General features: G+C 44.0%; 1 long non-coding RNA gene across 5 annotated transcripts in view; it reads left to right on the top strand.

Moving 5' to 3' along the window:
* Positions 1-17,164, top strand: part of LOC109319860 — a 24,796-nt gene that overhangs the window by 7,170 nt on the left and 462 nt on the right. For 3 of the 5 annotated variants that reach the window (XR_002103650.1, XR_002103649.1, XR_002103652.1), the window contains exon 3: positions 12,262-12,378. This is a non-coding gene — a long non-coding RNA (uncharacterized LOC109319860). Of the gene's footprint in view, positions 1-10,648; positions 11,094-12,261; positions 12,379-17,164 lie in introns of all 5 variants that reach the window. The other 2 variants (XR_002103651.1, XR_002103653.1) reach the window with 1 other exon arrangement.

The raw sequence follows: 17,164 nt of genomic DNA, 5'->3' as shown, positions 1-17,164 counted from the left end.
ACCACAGAAATCATGAGCCTTCTCAGTCCCCCCTACAGTTTGGTTTGAGCAGATTGTAAGTGGTGCACTGGTCTTGCTCTGGTACTCTATAAAAAGGATGGATTTCACCTGGAAAACATTTTACTCTACTTGGGTGAGTCACACACTTGTGTGGTCAACCTGAAAATATGTATTGGGACATTCCAACAAAGCAAAAATAACAATCGCATCTCTATCAGTTTTGGTCCCCAGTGCAAACATTACAGGACCCATTTCTGGGATTTTGTGACATGGCACTTGGCACTCCTGCCACTTCGAGAGGTTGCTTGAGAAGCAGCCTGCAGGTGTGGCAGGGGCTGATCTGAGAAGCATGTGACCAGCATGGGGGCTGGGCTTGAGCCATATGAGGCCAGGGCTTTTGCTGGTCAGGCAGTCTAGCTCTGGGAGCCACAGGGAGAGGAGCTCTGGGCATCAGAGCCTTTACAACTGAGCTTAGGGTAAGCTCTGAACAGTGGGACCAGAGGGTCTGGGAGCCCAGAGAGGGGCCGAGAGTGGGACCAGAGGGTCTGGAAGCCCAGAGAGGAGCCACATATAGGATCAGCAGGTCTGAGAGTCTGTGTGGGATGGAGATAGAGGCTGGGGGCCTGAAGCCCAGGGGGGCAGAGTGCGACTCCAGGGAGAAAGGCTGTACTTGGGAGTAGCTGAGAGAAGTGAAGTGCCCAGGAGGAGCAGGCCATCCTGGAAGTTGAATGAACATCAGAGAGTGATAACACCTGTAAGGCACGGGGAGTGATGTAGAAGTGGATGGAGCCCTGCAATTAGCCCTTAAGGCTTGGGGAAACCCTGGGGCAGCCTCCCATCTTCTAGAGGTTAATATGAAGAAGACATGGCAGGCAAGGGAAGGGGAGTTTGACTTGAGAGGTGGTGAAGCCAAGGGCTAAGAGGATACTCCAGGGGCCAAATGGCCACCTCTGGAGCAAGGACCCTGTTACAGGTCTCAAATTGCTTGTTTCAGTTCTCTAGGCCGGGCTCACAGATTTCCTTATCATTATGGCACAGTGTATAGTGAAATACTATTTAATGGTACGTGGGAGAGATTTATTAGGCTGCTGAATTAAGCGAGTTCCACGTGGGATGGCCTGACATTCCAAACTGCCATGCTATCATATCATAGCTAATACTACAGATGGGCAGCTCACGGCAGCATGTTTACTTCTCAGGTGTGGCTTTGTGGGCTGATATAGGCAGATCACAACTAGGATTCAATTTCCAGTCAGAGTCCATAGGGCATGGATTATGTTGATCAGGGAGGAAGGAAGGAATTACCTACTGGTCAGATTAGTACACATTGTAGGGGGTGGGGTTGCTTTCATCTGTAGCAGAAACTGTAGCTCTCTTGCTTAGATCTCCTGAGTGTATTTTAACACTTGCAGTAGCAGGACACTGACCGCCCTTGTCCCCTTGCTTTGTGTAGCAGGTTAGGGTGCTCTTAGTATTTTTCGGCACCGCGCTTTGCGTTTGTGACAAAGTTGATTGTATAATTTTAGGAATAGGTTAGACAAGCATTTATATGGGATGATTTGAATAGGGATGATCTTGCTTTTGGTGGGGAGTTGAACTAGATGAACTTCCTGTGGATAAAGAGGCATCAAGGGAACTTCATGCTGAAACTTGGACTGCAATAGCAAGGTGTGGGGAGTTAGGTTTGAAGTGAGATGCTTGTGTGGCCATCACTGTTATGGATTCTAGCCTACAAAATTAATCACTAAAATTAGTTGCTCAAAAAAAAATCATCTGATATAGATGCAATAACAAAAGAGAATCTGATATCGGTTAGGTCAGAGGTTCTCAATCCCCAGGAGAGTCAGCTGCCAGACTGCAGCGCAGTCAGCTGCCAGACTGGAAGTGGCTGTGGACCAGCAAACCATGGCCCCCCAGAGCTGGGTGGAGATGCTGTGGCTCCTTCTGTAGGGACTGTGGCAGTGCAGGGTTTGCCCTCTCCCCCCACAACGTGGGGAGCAAGTGTATCCTTATCTGGCTGCCAGATGGAAATTCTGGCCACAGTTGGCTGTGACTGCTGGGCTGCGGTTTGCCGGGCCACGAGGCTGCGGCATAAAAACTTTTGGAACCCCTGTGTTATGTGATCAGAGAAGCTGAGATACGTATTGAACATATACACTTTGATTACAATACTACTAGGACAAGAAAGGAAGCGTAGCTAACAGGTAATCTGCCAGGAAAGTTAAATAGAAGAGTTATAATCTTACCTGTAGGAATAAGGATATCAAATATTTGATTTTTGCCTTGTAACTGCTTATAGGCTGCTCCCAAATCACAAAGGAAATTTTACTGGGCATATCCAGGGAGATAAAGGATATAAGGGGAGAACTTCTCAACTCTTGCTATTTAACTGTTCTTCCTCAGTTAGGAGGAAATTAAAATATTTTTGTTCAAGCAGAAATGAAAATATTTTTTGAAAGTAACTTGTGGCATTTGAAACCAGTCAGGACCTTGATGATTGAAGAGGTGGCTCATAGGTTGTCTTTAGGGTTCATTCCTTGCACTTGGAAGATCCTGTGGAAGGAGTGGTCAAGTTCAGAAGTTGCCCATATTTTCTAAATTTTAATTTGTTTATATTTTGTCAATTTAAAATGGTACATTGTTGACATTTCAGAGAAATGTTTCCCCTTACATTTTATCAGGAACTATACTGAACAGGCAAAGTTGTCTTGATTTGATGAATTTGCAGTGATCTGAAATTGCTATAAATCTAATAAATCAGGAGTGGATGCTGCTCTTGTTGCTTGTGGAATAGATACATTATAAAGTTCCATTTCCTGCAAGTATATTGACAGGCTGAAACTTCAGGTTAAATGAAGAAGCATTTAAATGTCCCTTGTTTAAGGGCTGAAACAGTAAAAGCCCCTGCCCAAACCATTGGGTTACTTTGAAAACTTGAGTAATAGAGATGAGATGTAAGTTATAATAAAGCAAAGTGCAAAGTCATGTGTTAAGGAATTAATAACAATAGCTTCAGCTATGAGCTGGGGGCTTGTCAGTTAGCAGCAGTGGAGGAGGAGAAAGACCTGCATGTATGAATCAGAGAGACGACTTTGAGTTAACACCTGAGTTCATGTGAGGTGGCCATGAAAAATGCAAATGGTATCATAGTATATATTAGTGGAATTATTTCCTGAGGAGCTAGAGCTTTGCACGCTGGCACTGAGCAAGAACTGAGTTTGCCTCTGGAACCCTGAGTATAATTCGGTCATCCATGTTCAAGAAAAGTCAAGCTAAGAGGCTAGTTGGATGATTGTGGGCATATTTGATGAGAGGAGACTAAAAGAGCCTGGATTTCCTAGTTTAGCAAAACAAAGGCTGAGAGGATATAATTGCTTTCTATGAATGCACCAGTGGATAGGCATTTAAACATCAGGAAAGGGAAGATAATGGAAAACATTCGCCAGGACAAACAGGTACAAACTGGCTCTAATAGATTTAGGCTAGAAATTGGAGGAAACTTTCTAACCATCATAGCAGGAGATTTCAAAAGAGCCTTCTAATGGGAGTCCTTGGGGCAAGTCACCTAACCTAGCCCATCGGCAGATGGAGATTGATCAGTTTGTGAAAAAGATTATAGAATGTGATAGCAAGGCACTGGATCTGATAACCTAGGAGGTTCCTGCTTGTCCTGTGTTTTTTAATGCTTCAACTTCCAAGCAAACCAGCAACAGTTGATTTGATGCAAACAGAGAAAGCAGGGTTTCCTCAGTGCCTAGTGGCCTAGGCCTCTCCTCCTTGCACTATGTACAAATGTGCAATGGGGCACTGTACTCTTAAGGCCTCCAACTCTGCCTCTCACAAGCAAACAGTGGCAATGAATTCCTAAATGTGTGGAGCCTTGGCTGTGAATTCAGCACTATTGCCAGTTCCAGAACAGTTCACTCCCAGTAACCATTAACAGAAATGTCCAACCTGATCTCAACCACTGCATCAGGGCAAAGAGAAAGAGGCTGTTTCTGAATCTAAGAAGCCCCAGGACACTGATGCATCTGTAGACCATAGCTGCTCTGAAGCAAATAATAAATGCAATGGGGCATGGTGCACAGGAATGATATTGTTCATGGCAGGTGGTCCTTTAAAGAAGCCATGTAGATACTGCTTTTGAATAGTCTTTGATGGCAGCCTCAGTTCAGAGCAATTTTCAGCAATACAGCCTAGAGGTGACTGAGGCAAGACTAACTGGGCAATAGCGACCTGAAGCAGGAGCTACACAGATTAACTCTCCACTGTTATGCATTGGACTCTTTTGGCCACCAGTTTAGTTCACAACAGTCATCACCTGTAAGAACTAGCTATGCTCAGTGATTATGTGAATTTGGGACCTAAGCTACTACTTACCTGGTATTTGCAACTGTTGCTATAAAATACTAAAAACTCATTTGAAACCAAAGGGGACCAGGCTTCAGCCACTTCCACTGGCAGAGATCCAAGCTGCTGGGCTAGTGGCAGGTAGTAGAAACAGGCAAATGTTTGAGAGACTGGAAAATGTGATGACAGCACCGTCTGATTCATGTGTCAAGAGCAAAATTAGCACCATACCTCTATCACAAGTGGACATTGATCACTGGAAGAAAGTTGTCATAAATAAAGGGCTAGAGGTCACGTCATTGTTTCTTCTCTTTCCCTCCTCACCTACTTTCCTGGTGAATTGCATCTGCTAGCACCTCTTTCTCATAGGAACAGTAATCTATGCAGAAGAAGGACTGTGGCTGCCTTTTTCATTCTCTTGAGTCTCGTTTGGAGTCTGTAGTAGTTTCACTTAAGCCAACAGAGTTGCGTGTGTAGAGTTCTGGTATAAGTGAGAAGAGTTGCTGGCCCTCTGCGTCTCTTGGATAATGAGATAAAAGAGCGAATGCTGTTTCCTCTTCCATTAGTAAAACAGGAGGGCCTGATTCTGATATTGCACACACCATTTGGACACCATTTACCTCGGTGGCCCAGAGCATGGTTTATTTCTCAGTGAATAAGCAGTGGCTTTGCTCATGAAAATGCCATTTAAAATGTGCTGTGATCTTACAAATGCTCTGGAGTCTTCCTCTTTGTTTAACTTTCTTCATGCACAAAGTCATTGGAAGACAGCCGTTGTGTTTGCTGAGTGAAAGAACACCTCCTTCTCTTGTTGCACACTGTCAACAGGATTTGCCTGGCTCGTCTTCATAGGTAGAAGAAACTTCTTTGTTAAATGGCATGAGCGCTAACAAAGTGTTTCCCATTTGCTGCTTCCTCTCTGGCTGAGAAAGGAGTCAGTCCACATGGAAGGAATGAGGAGTGAAAGGGACAAAGAAGTGTTAACTGATGTTTGAAATTCTTAGGATGCCAAATTGGACTTCCCAAGGCCCGGAACATGGCAAACACAAGAGTGTGAATCCTAAATAACAAGAGCAGCCTATGCAGTGACCAGCTTCACATCCAGATGCAGGGAGACTAGAGATAACAGGACTAATTCATCCTTCAGTGTTGCTATTGTCAATCCAAAGTAATTAAATTGAAGGCAGTGAAGTGACTCTAGATCTGTACCGGTGACAATGAGAGAAGAATTTAAACTAGTAATAGAGCATTTAGTGAAGGGACTGTTTGGCAAAATTGGATTCAGAGAGACACAAGGAGCCTGGATTTTATGAGAGAGAAGTGCTGATGGTGTAATAACTTGGGTATGTGACTCCTCTTGATGGAAATGCTGGGGCAGAAGGTGAGAGAGAGCAGGTTGTACAGCACAGTCACAATTACAAAAGCTGTATCGGATTCTCAGCGCAGGTTATCAGCATGACAGCTCATAGGAAAAGGGGATAGCAATAATCTTCTGCCTGAATTCAACAAGAGAAGTAATTGCATGATGTGATGGGGAGTTCCTGTAACTGGGGAGATACATTGCTAATGTATAGAATAAATTGCCAATAAATGGTAGTGAAGCAGGAAATGATTGCAAGGTAAGAATGGGGTGAGAAGCAGGAGAATTAATGGATGAGTCACATATTCCTCATGCTGTTAGCTTAAAAGTCTATTCTGTGCACTTGTTAGGCTTTGTGAACCATGTACCCAACTGAAGATGTCTGATGTGGTAGGTATGAGAACTTCTCCTAGCCACTTGCTCACTTGGTATCAGGTTGAGCTCTCCTCTCCTCTACATACCATTCTCACACTTCTGCCTGGATTACAGGGTCTCTTACTGAGAGGGAGGGGAAGACTATCAGCATTTCCAAGCCTGAGAGTGTAGCAGAAATCTTAGATTTCCCCAGTGAATTTTCCAATGAGGCTGTTATGGGTCATTTTCCCTGAAGTATTATTATTGTTGAAACAACACCACTAGGCACCCTTGGTTAAAGGAGCTCGGTGAATTAATCAAGGCTTTGGAATCACTGAGGACAGCAGATACACCAAGGAGGGTTTCTACACCTACTGTGTTTGCCCCTTTTCTAGACAGTCAGTGAGGCAGAGTACAGGACCTGCTTTCCTGCAGATCCAGTAGTTTACCTATCAGTGACCTTGGCATATGATTTTGCCTTTTCAGAAATAACATGTCATGTTTGTTATCCTGGTCACAATAGAGAGAGCGATTTTTCTATCTCTATACAGATAGACAATTGCAGGGAAACTCTCGAGAAACCAAAATAAGCCTTAAAGGTTGGCCTTCTGGGATCATTTCCTTTCATACCATTATGTCAAATAGGATGCATTCATATCACATGCCCACTGCAGGAGCCACTTCTAAAGAACTAGGACTAGATCAAGAACCACTTCCTCCTGACCCAAATGGGTTTTGTAACATTGCCTCTCCTTGCCTTTACACTTCTGATAAAGGTAGCTTATAGTTGAAGGGGTTAAATCTACCAGTTGTCCAAGGGAGTTCAGACATTGAATAGCTGGCCAAACACACGTAGAGAGGAGGCTGGCTGGCACATGACACCCTGAGCAGATCAAATAATGCAGTCCAGAGCCAAGAGCAATTTCCACTACCTGCTGCTGAGCTGCGTCCCTCCTGAGTCCCGCCCTCACTTGTTTCTTTTATAGCAGATCAAAATAAGTTCTGATTATATTTCCAAAGCAATACACATCTAAATCCAGGCACATGAATCTCACAAGGCTGCTGTAATCTACAATTGGGCAATACAGGGAGTTGATTATAGACATAAAACACTTGATCCTTTGATTCTTGGCTGCTGTCGACCACAGTTCTATCTTCAGAGACCACCTTGTGAGGAGATCCTTTACCTGGCACAGGGCAGATTTGAAAGGGAGTAAAGGCAAAAGGACAGATTGTCTTCTCAGTTACACTAGTAAAAATCAGGAGTGTCTTCACTGAAAATATCATAGTTATACCATGGAACAAGGTGAGAGAATCAGTCCTATGTGATCACTGTAGAATCTCTTTAGAAGCACATTTCCCCCATACACCAGAGTAAATGTTATTGTTTGAAGGGCTCTTCCTTGCCTCTTCTGCTTTCTTGTGTTAACCTTCCCTTCAAAGGCCCTGTGCTAGATACAGCTTCTATTCTATTCTATTCTATATAGCCCCCCCCATGCCACACTCACCAACCTTGCATCTGTGTGCCTTCTAATAATGCAGTAAGCAATGTGACTAATGTCTGTCACCTGTTGTTTGTTCATTCATCCTCTCCCCCAGGGGAAAAGTGTGTGCAGTGGAGTTTGCAGCAGAGTGGAGTGCTTGTGGTTTTTAAATATGCATGCTGTTAAGTTAGAGAAGCCAGGTTACAGAAGCACCCCTTGTACTTGGACCAGTGGGTGGTGAAGTGTGGGATAGTTCTTGGTTCCTGGTAAAGTTCATCCTAGGGTCCTGGATCAGTCCCTGAATAGGATATATCCCTACATGCATATGACAAGCATTACCCTTATTACTGAGAGCTCCACTATGCCAGAGAAATCAAACCCTCAACCAGGGTGTTTATCCCAGAGTTTTAGGTAGCCTTTTGGATATCCTGATGCCAGGCCATGTAGCATCATGAAGATAAAGGCTTTGGATCTTTGACTAAGAACTTGGCCCTCTGATAGTCTATGGGAGGCCAACACAATAATATGCTCTTGGTAATCCATCAGGTTGAGGAGCTGCACTGCAGTGTTTTGTACTAGCTGAAGTGTTATAAGTTCTGATGGTGGGGCAACTACTCCAGGTGCCAACTTGGTTGGGGGGGGGGGGGCGAAAAAAATAGCTGCCACCAGCAGCCACCTGAGTTATGCTCATGGTTTAATGGTAACTATCAGTTGCTGCTACCCCAGTACCCTTGGTGCCTGGCTGCATTGCTATGCTGCTGAGTTCTGATGGCTTCAGGCCCTGATATATTGTATTGCTTTCACCCATTGGATGATAAAGGTATGAATCACTGTGCCCAGGTCCCCTTCCACCTTCAAAGTCTGTCACTGATGCTTATTGGTTTGCTGAATTCCCTTGAGCACAGTTCTGCACTCTGCACATTCTCTCAGGACATGGGTATCTTGCTTCTGTGTTCTCTTCCTCCATGTTTGCTCTGCACCATGTTGAGCCTGTAAATATTTTGAAAAATCTCTGTTTAATGGGAATGCACTCTTAACCCTTGAGACGGGGATTCAGTTAAGAAAAAGAAGCACAAATCCACTCACCCCTTAAGAAACAGTAGCCCTCTTCCCTCAAGAGAAATATGATTACAGCCCATGAGCTCAGAACTCTAAATCTGATTCCCCATGTAGCAGTGAATACTACAGTGGTGCTGTGCTGTTTTTAATAAAAGTCCCAGGGGGACAAGGTGAGGGAGCAGGAAACAGACTGCTATCCATTTACACACCTGGCAGGAGTGAGTATGTCAACAAAGGAAAAACCCAAACCAGAATCCCAACTGGTGATGAAAGCCTGCCGTCTTGTTCCAGCCTCTCTCCTGTTAAGCAGTTCAGTATCACAGTTTTGCTCATAATTACAATCATTGTAAGTGAAGATAGTGCCTTTCTGTGTTTAGGCCTGATGTAAAGTTCACTGAAGCCCACAAAAATCTTTCTGTTGGCTTTGGACTAGGGTCTGGCATAGCCATTGAGATACTGACATCATCAACTAAATGCTCTGTGACATTCTGAAGTTGAATAGATCTCCTTTGGTCCTCTGCTCTGATATGAGAAACTGGAAAACTGATAAAATGATAAAGCCACATATTCAAAGGGAGTTCTCTCCTTTTTACTCTGGTCTTTTCAGGACAGGAGCGGAACTCTGAGGAACAGGCTCAGGTGCCAGGAAGGATGTGGGCTAGTAGAAAACCAGAGAGGGGCTTAGGAGCACAGCTCTAGAGTTGTGTGTTAGGACACATATGGCAGCTTCACTGTCTTCTTGGTGTGAAATCTTGGGCCTGTCTACATCACTGCAGTAGCAGGTCCATGTGAAGATGAGGCTGAACAGGCCCTCTCTACCTGAGTCTGCAGGTATACTCTGGACCCAGAAGTGCATCAGTGAGGCAGCACCAGGCTTTCCCCAGGACTCAAGAGCCTGAGAACAGCCACTGGTGATGAGCTCAGAGCAGCCTCACAGAAGTTCTGTATCTGGAGCATGGCAGAGGAAGTGCATGAGAAAGGTGTGCTCAGACTGTGCTCCCCAGGACCCCTAGTGATATGGACAAACCCACCAATGTCAGTTAGACTTCTACAATTGATTTGAATGAGGCTAGGATGCTGCCTTCCATGTCTAGAAATGCTGGGAACCTTCCAGTTCTGCCTGCTTGTCATGTTGCTGACTGCCGATGAGACTGCTATGAGACAACCTTCACGTCTTCTCCACTTCTATCTTCTCAGATGTTCAGCTAGGGATTTTCCCCCTAGGCCTCCTTCATGCATGCAGGTAAAGGTGCGATTGGATCTAATGCATGATCCATGCAATTGTACAGTAAATCCAATTGTGCCCAATCCTGGCTCCCCTTGCATTGGCAAGAAGCAGGCACCCATAGCTAGGAGCCCCTTTGCTGAACTGAGGACTCTGCAGCTAATGGGACTGTAGGTCCTGGCTGCGCCTCATGAACAGCCAGGGCAGAGAGACCCCACAGCTGATGTAAGGTGCAGCCGGGACCCAGAGCCTCGTCAGGTGCTGGACTCTTGGTCCCAGCTGCAGGTGAGGTGCAGCCAGGACCAAGAGCCCCATGTAGGCCCTGGCGTTTTGCAGACCCCCACCCCATGGGGAACATGGCAGCTGTGATTCTTAGGGCTCAGGGGTTGCACCCCTGTGGCTGGGAGCCCTGGCAGCTAATGGACTCCCAGTCACAGGGGAGACCCTGCTACACATGCAAACTACAGCTCAAGAGCATCCCACTATAAAGTTACTACACATTTTCAAGGTCTAACTGTAGTGTTTGGAGCCTTTTTATCATGCGGTAGATGCTTTGCATGTGTAGCTGGTTGCAAAGTAATTGTGCAATTAGCCAGTTACTTGCACGATACCCACAACATGTAGAGGGGGCCCTTACAGGTCATCTGTGCTCAAGTAGTCTATCTGTCTGTCTCCCTCCTTACCTTGCAAGTCTGATCACTCACTTTCTTCTTTCTCCCTGTTTCCTTTCCTTTCTCTCATGTACCCAGGGAGGAATGTGTCCACAAGAAGTATTTTTATTTGGCAGTTTATATAAGCTTTCTGTTTTGGCTTCAGGTACTAAGATAAGCAGCCAATGGAGCTGAGATCTCCTGTGTCACATTTTAGCTCTTTCCATCTGATAAAGACTACCTCACCCACTGCATGGGCTTCAGAGGCATGATTACAAGGGCAAAGGAACAGCATTAACTTTGAAAGAAGAAACATAAGGGCAGACTAATGTTTTTGGGCTGAGCTGGTTTGACTTAGAGACATCACTTGGGACTCAAACACTAGTTCTGTAGAGGGAGCAGACAAATGTTATAAGAGATCGAGATACTATGCATAGGCCCAACTTCACTCTTACCTATAAGCTTCTTTGTGTGACTCTGGCAACATTAAAAAGCTGTAAAAGAGGCTTAAATTGTCCTTGCAGAATATTGGAGCTGTAGCAGGCACTTCTGACCTGTATGGAGCCGGTGTAATGTATCTCTGTGGCCCCTCCCCTTGTCCTGGGAAGAAGGTGAGCACGAATGGGCCAGGGTATGACTGGAGAGCAATGTGCTCTAATGCTTCAGTGCCAGTACAACAGCCTGTGGAAGACTAGTACCACCCTATGTCGCTTGTAACAGTTTTAACCGCATCAGGGGCTGACTAGGCACATAGACTGAGCCAGAATTAAGGTGGCACAAAAGTGGCCCCAGGGCACTTTCTGATCCTGTCAAGAGTGAGGACACAGAACCTCGATGTAGGTGTTTAGATGTGATACGTGAGAAACTTAGAAAAAGACTGGGCTTTACTGCCTGTACCCAAATGCACATGGATGAAGGCTATTAAAGATTATCTCCCTGACACATGGCAGAGGATAGTACCTCAGTCCAACTGGCCAATGCTGAAAGAGTGCTAGGTGTTTTGATGCTTGGTTTCTTAAAGTATCCTAAACTATCTCTTCACCACACTGCATCTGCCAGCCTGATGAGAGGAAGTGCTCACCCTGGGCCCAGAGCTTGGTGCCTTGTAAGGTGCAGTAGCATGATGAGGGGCTGAAGATATGTGTGTTTTTTGGGTGACAGAGATCTGCCTTATTTCACCAGCTCATCCATCATTGTGTATATTCAGCATGCTACATTAACTCACGCTTTCCTTTTGGTGTAGATGAACACAATCCCACTATACTTTTCCAATACTGTGTGTGTGTGCGCGCACATGTACGCACACGCTCATGCATGCGCAAGATTGCTTCTGGTTTTCTGCAGAGCTAAATCTGTTTGTGTGTCCTTGCACGTATTAGCGGGTGGAGTGCATGCTAACACAGACTAACCACCGCGCACTGACGGTGGTGCTGCGCGTGTTAAAATAGCATTACCCAATCTTGTTGTCGCTCCTCTTCTACTCTCTCCCCTCACTCAACAAAGTGTAAAGAGAACAAGCTCCAGCTGTTAAAATAGCTCCGGCCTCACTTGTTTAATCTATTTCAGGAACCCTGAGGGTTGGTTGTGTCTTGACACAGAGGGAATACAGAGTCATTGTAGAAACCACAGCCACAAGGGGCCATCGTCCAAAACAAAACCATTCCCCAGCTAACCTAGAGCAATTTCATTTTTACCCCATTCCTCAATCACATCTTAAAATAAAGTGTGAGACCATTTTGTTTTGTTTTGTCTTGTTTTTATGGCTCCTTTGCTTCTCAGGCTGAGTCCAGTGGTACAGAGGAGTGAAGCTGCTGACAGGGCTGAGGCGCTTTGGCCCCATGGCGTACTGGAGTTACTGGGCTCTCGAACACCTCCTGAAGGAGAGCTCCAGACGAGGTTTGTCAGGGCTCATTTTTAAATTCCAAGTCTTTGGCTGGTTTATATCAGCAGACATCCATTGAAATCTGTGGACCGGAGCCTTGGCTGTTATAAATCCTTGCCACTCCATTGCTTTACTGACTTTTTGCCCATTCGGCCCCTCTGAGGGAATGTCCCTTTTGGCTTCAGTGAGCTGTACTGATTTCCATCAGCTGGAGATTCAGCACACTGATTTCAGTGGAGTCACACTGATTCACCCCAGTGGCCCATGCTGCATGAACACTTAGTACCCCATGAATCAAGTCCTGACATATCCAGCTACCTGCTCCAAATATACAACGCTTCTTGCCTTTCTCTGTCCTTCATTCTCTAGGGTCTGTTGCAGGTTCTGCTTTTACTTGGGGCTGTCTGTCTGATTTTCTGTCAAGGACAACAAGTCACACCAGAGCTAGCCCACAAATGCCTCCAAATTAGTGGTTTAGTTAAACCTCCATGTTTGGTCTGCGCTGTGTCAGAGTTTGTAAATATTTCTAAAAATCTCTGTTCAGTGGGAATGCGTTCTTAGCCCTCGAGAAGGGGATTCAGTTAAAAAAAGGTTAAGTCCTTCCACCCCATAAAGCACTAGCTCTCTTTCCTCAAGAGAAATGTGATTGCAGGATGCAATCTGCTTGTTCTCATAGACCAGTAAAACAGGCAAGGAGGGTCCTGTGCCTTTAAGAACAGATAGTTCAGCTGCAAGAAAGGTTTACAACCAGATTGCCCTGGCATTTGAACCTGGTTGCTTTGCAAATGAACTCCGAGAGTTTGATTTGAATTTAATAACATTGCATTGTGACACATACGTTATGACCTGATGTCTGCAATGTTCTCCTTCGTGTCCCTGTAGGTGTTATGTTTGTTGTAAAGAGAAAAACAGGATGAAGAGTGACATGGGTCGTGATACAGCAACAGCGTGCTTCTAAATTTACAAACAAAGATATCAAATGCATGGGTTTCCTAGTTTAACGCATCAAATACTTTGAGCCTGATATAAGGATACCAAAACTAAGTAGATACGTAGAGAGTGAATGATCAGGGTCAGGGATTGTATTTGTTTTACTCCTCCATACAGTCCTAAGTACAATGGAGCCCTGAGCCTTCATGGAGACCTCTAGGGGTTGCCACAAGTCATTATTATAACTAACGACAATGACAACATCCCCCCAACATAATTATTGTAATATAAGCAATATATGATAGTATATATGATATGATCTATATTTTAATATATTATTAGCCATGACACTAATATCGAGAGGCCAAGTAGTAGGAAAAAAAATATTAAAAAATTTTTTGTTCATGAGAGCCAAGGGGCAATCTGAATTTCTCCCTTATCAGTTGGTCTTCATTTTTGCAAAGTGAAAATTGAACTACTTAAGTAAAACTGAAACTTTTTTCCTTTTAGATTTTTTTTTTTCTGAAACTGTATTTTCCATCAAAAAATTGGTGTGGCCAGATATTCTCAATGACTTTTATGCAACAGTAAGTAAGAGGGTTCATTTGCAAGTGAGATATTACTTGGACTTCTTGAGGGTGACATTGCACACTCCATTTAGACCATGCTAAGTTTGTGGAATGTTAAGCATTGTTCAAGTTAGCTTGTGTTGTGAGCGGTTGCACATTAAGGGCTAATACAATTTCTTGACTGCACACCTCTGACTTGCAGCTAGGGAGCTGGCAAGCTGAAGAGACAAGACACCTGGGCTGTATCCCTACTTGCTGGGGTAGAAGGTTGGGAGCAGTGTATACTGGGATGCTGGAGGACTGCAAATTATTCATTTTATCTCCATGGAGCATAGTGAAATAGCCCTAACATGAGCTAGAAAGCATGGCCTAGAGCTAACCCTCACCTGAAGTGGTGTAACTATGAGACACTCAGAGGGCACTTAGTATGAGTTAATGAGCTTTAATATGCAGATGCTTGCATGCCTTTAGTATGATCTAAGTGTAATGTGTAACTTCATGGGATACACCAGTGGCCTGATCCAAAGCCTATTAAATCAGAGAGTTCATCTATTGATCTCAATAGGCTTTGGATCAAGTCTAATGGATACTTTCATGTTAAATGCCCTTGGAAAGTAAGTGTCATATTCAACTCTAGTGGCTAATCTACGTAGAGGATTACAGCTTAGTACACCTTAATAGGATACCTTAATAGATAACTGAATGCCTTTGTAAACTGAGGTAATAAAGATCAGTGTTTCAGTGTCAAAAGTCTTGGCTCATTACCTGTGGGTAGGGATCATTATACAGCACACACAGACACACATGCAGCTCATCTACATGAGACACTCTCCTGGCCCTGTGCACATTGGGACCAGCCCTGTGCCCCTTGCCAGCCCTTGAGTTAGCACTTGGTGGAACCTGGAGCTCGCTCTGGCTGTTGCAGGAGGGCAGAGCAAGGCGGGAGCAAATATGCTTCCAATAGGGAGCACGTGTAGATGTGCTCATGGGAAAGGCTTACTGAGCAGTAAGACTAATGCAAATTAATAACAGGTGTAGATGTGTCCAGTATGACTTGCTCAGGATCGATAACACAGTAGACTCTATATAAGTCACAAAAATAAATAAAAACACTCCATTCCTTGCTGCTAAAAGCACAAACTGAGTAATTTGCATATTTCAGAACTTTTGGTTGTAAAGTTGATTTATAGAAACAACTCTTGACACTTATCTGGAAGCTCTTCTAGGACAGTGCATACTGATTGAATTGGATTATGTGTTAAGTTTCTTCAAGAATGCAATACAAAGTCAATGGAACTACATTGACTTATACTAACTGAAGATCTGGCCCTAGCTGAACAATGAACAGTATCTACTCAGTCACAGTGATACTGATATAAACCCACACTCCTTCACACACTTCAACAATGTTGTAAATGTGTATATTCTTGTTTCATAGCAACCCAGAACAAATTTCAGCAAGTGGCTTAAAATTAAGAACGGAGAGCAACCGGTTCAATGCATGAGAGTCATCCTCAGAATTTGTAACACGCAGGTTGTTATGTAATTATGTGTTTAACCAGACCCGTGGGAGTCAAGTAGGATGGGTTTGAGAGCCCTTAGTTTATCATTCTTGACAAGAGAAACATTCTTGATGAAGACAGAAAGAGCCCTGAGAAATAGTTGAAAGGTACCTAGAACATATCCTGGAGTATTTTTTTTTTTTTTACCTAGTCCATTGAGTAGATAGGCAGAAGCTCTGTATTTTAAAGCCATGAGAAAAACAAAGTCCAGGTTTGGCAGACTGTTCTCATGATCCCTAAGAACTGAAAATGGAATGGAGGATGTCACCACATTGCATGTCAGTCAACATACTGAAACAAGAAACACTTGGCATCCAATGAGTGAGCAGGTTGCATTTAGATTCCTAACTTAGCATCACATATGTGGCCAGAAGGTGTCTAGGCTAATATAATAACTGACGTACTCACAAAGAATAGACTTGGTAGCTTTCTCTGGAATCAACTGCATGGCCTTGAATAATCTCCCTCTGCTCTAATTAATCCTCATGTATTGAATGGTGAGAAAATTCCACCCTTCTTGTTTCTGTTTTTCAGGTGACATGATTTACTCCTGCTCATTTCTGGCAGAGGTAAATTATAAGGAGGTAATAGATGACTCACTGAAAGGACTCTTGGCATTTTTAAAATGTATGGTAGATGTTCTGATAAATCTGGTGAGACTCTGTGAAGGCATGAAAGTTATTCCTGGCATCTTGGAACCTTTACAGTATTGTCATTACACGTGGCATGCTTTTATTACTTAAAAGAGGCTGGGTTCAAGTTGTCAAATTAAAACAAGGCAATATTAGAGTTTGATGAGAGGCACCTGAAAAACAGCACCACATTCTAAGCTTGAAATATGAATGGGAATATAACACAGTTCAAGATTTATGGAGAGTATGAGAGAGAAAAGCAAGATGAATGGTGTCTAAGTTAGGTAGGTGGAAGCTAGGCCAGGCACACCTACACATGCTTCCTTTACACAACCAGATGTTGTACAGACATACTCTTAGTAATACATTATGGAGAGATTTGTTTCATGCACTGCTATCTATACTTCTGCCCTGAATCAGACGTGTTATATCCACCAACTTTGTATCTTCACCCTAGACATCACTCAAGCATCTACACTGATGTGGGTCTGGCTGAGCCATTGCCTGCATAGACTTATAGTAGGCATGGGTGACACTTTCCCTGCATGAGTATAGGTATTGGTCACACTTTCCTTATGGCTCTGCATGGATGCATGGATGAGAAATACTCTCCCAATGTTAGCCCTGTATCCTTCCATCTTATGATCTTTAGTGCAAGGATGGCTCCCCTGTGATCTTCCAAAATAAATATTTCTCTTGAATTGAAATCCACTAGGGAAATGGCATCTTTTTGCCATTTCAAAGAGGCAGACAGACTTCCCCAAGTCATGAAATTGGCTTCTACACAGATACTCCCATGGTTTGGAAATGTCTGGATTTTCTCATCTCTTTCCCATTAACTTTACTGCCTGCTACTTACTGGACTCATTTACATGTGTAAAATGAATGCTGATTTTGTCCTTGTGTATGAGATGTAAGGCAAGGCAGAAGTAGGGCTGTAGTCTGGAAGCTTATCAGCTGAGGTTGACATATTTAACTCGTCATTCAAGTCTTTTGCAGGGAGGGTTTTGACAACACAGGGGATGCATCTACACCTGCATATTAATGCACAGCAATAAACTGTTGAGCCCTGTTGGAGTGGCCCCAGCCGGCAGAGAGTCGGGGGCG

This window comes from Crocodylus porosus, unplaced genomic scaffold, assembly GCF_001723895.1.
Source record: "Crocodylus porosus isolate Cpor-Errol unplaced genomic scaffold, CroPor_comp1, whole genome shotgun sequence".
Lineage (NCBI taxonomy): Eukaryota > Metazoa > Chordata > Crocodylia > Crocodylidae > Crocodylus > Crocodylus porosus.
Note: the sequence above shows the minus strand (reverse complement) of the source record. Positions and strands in the feature narration are given on the sequence as shown.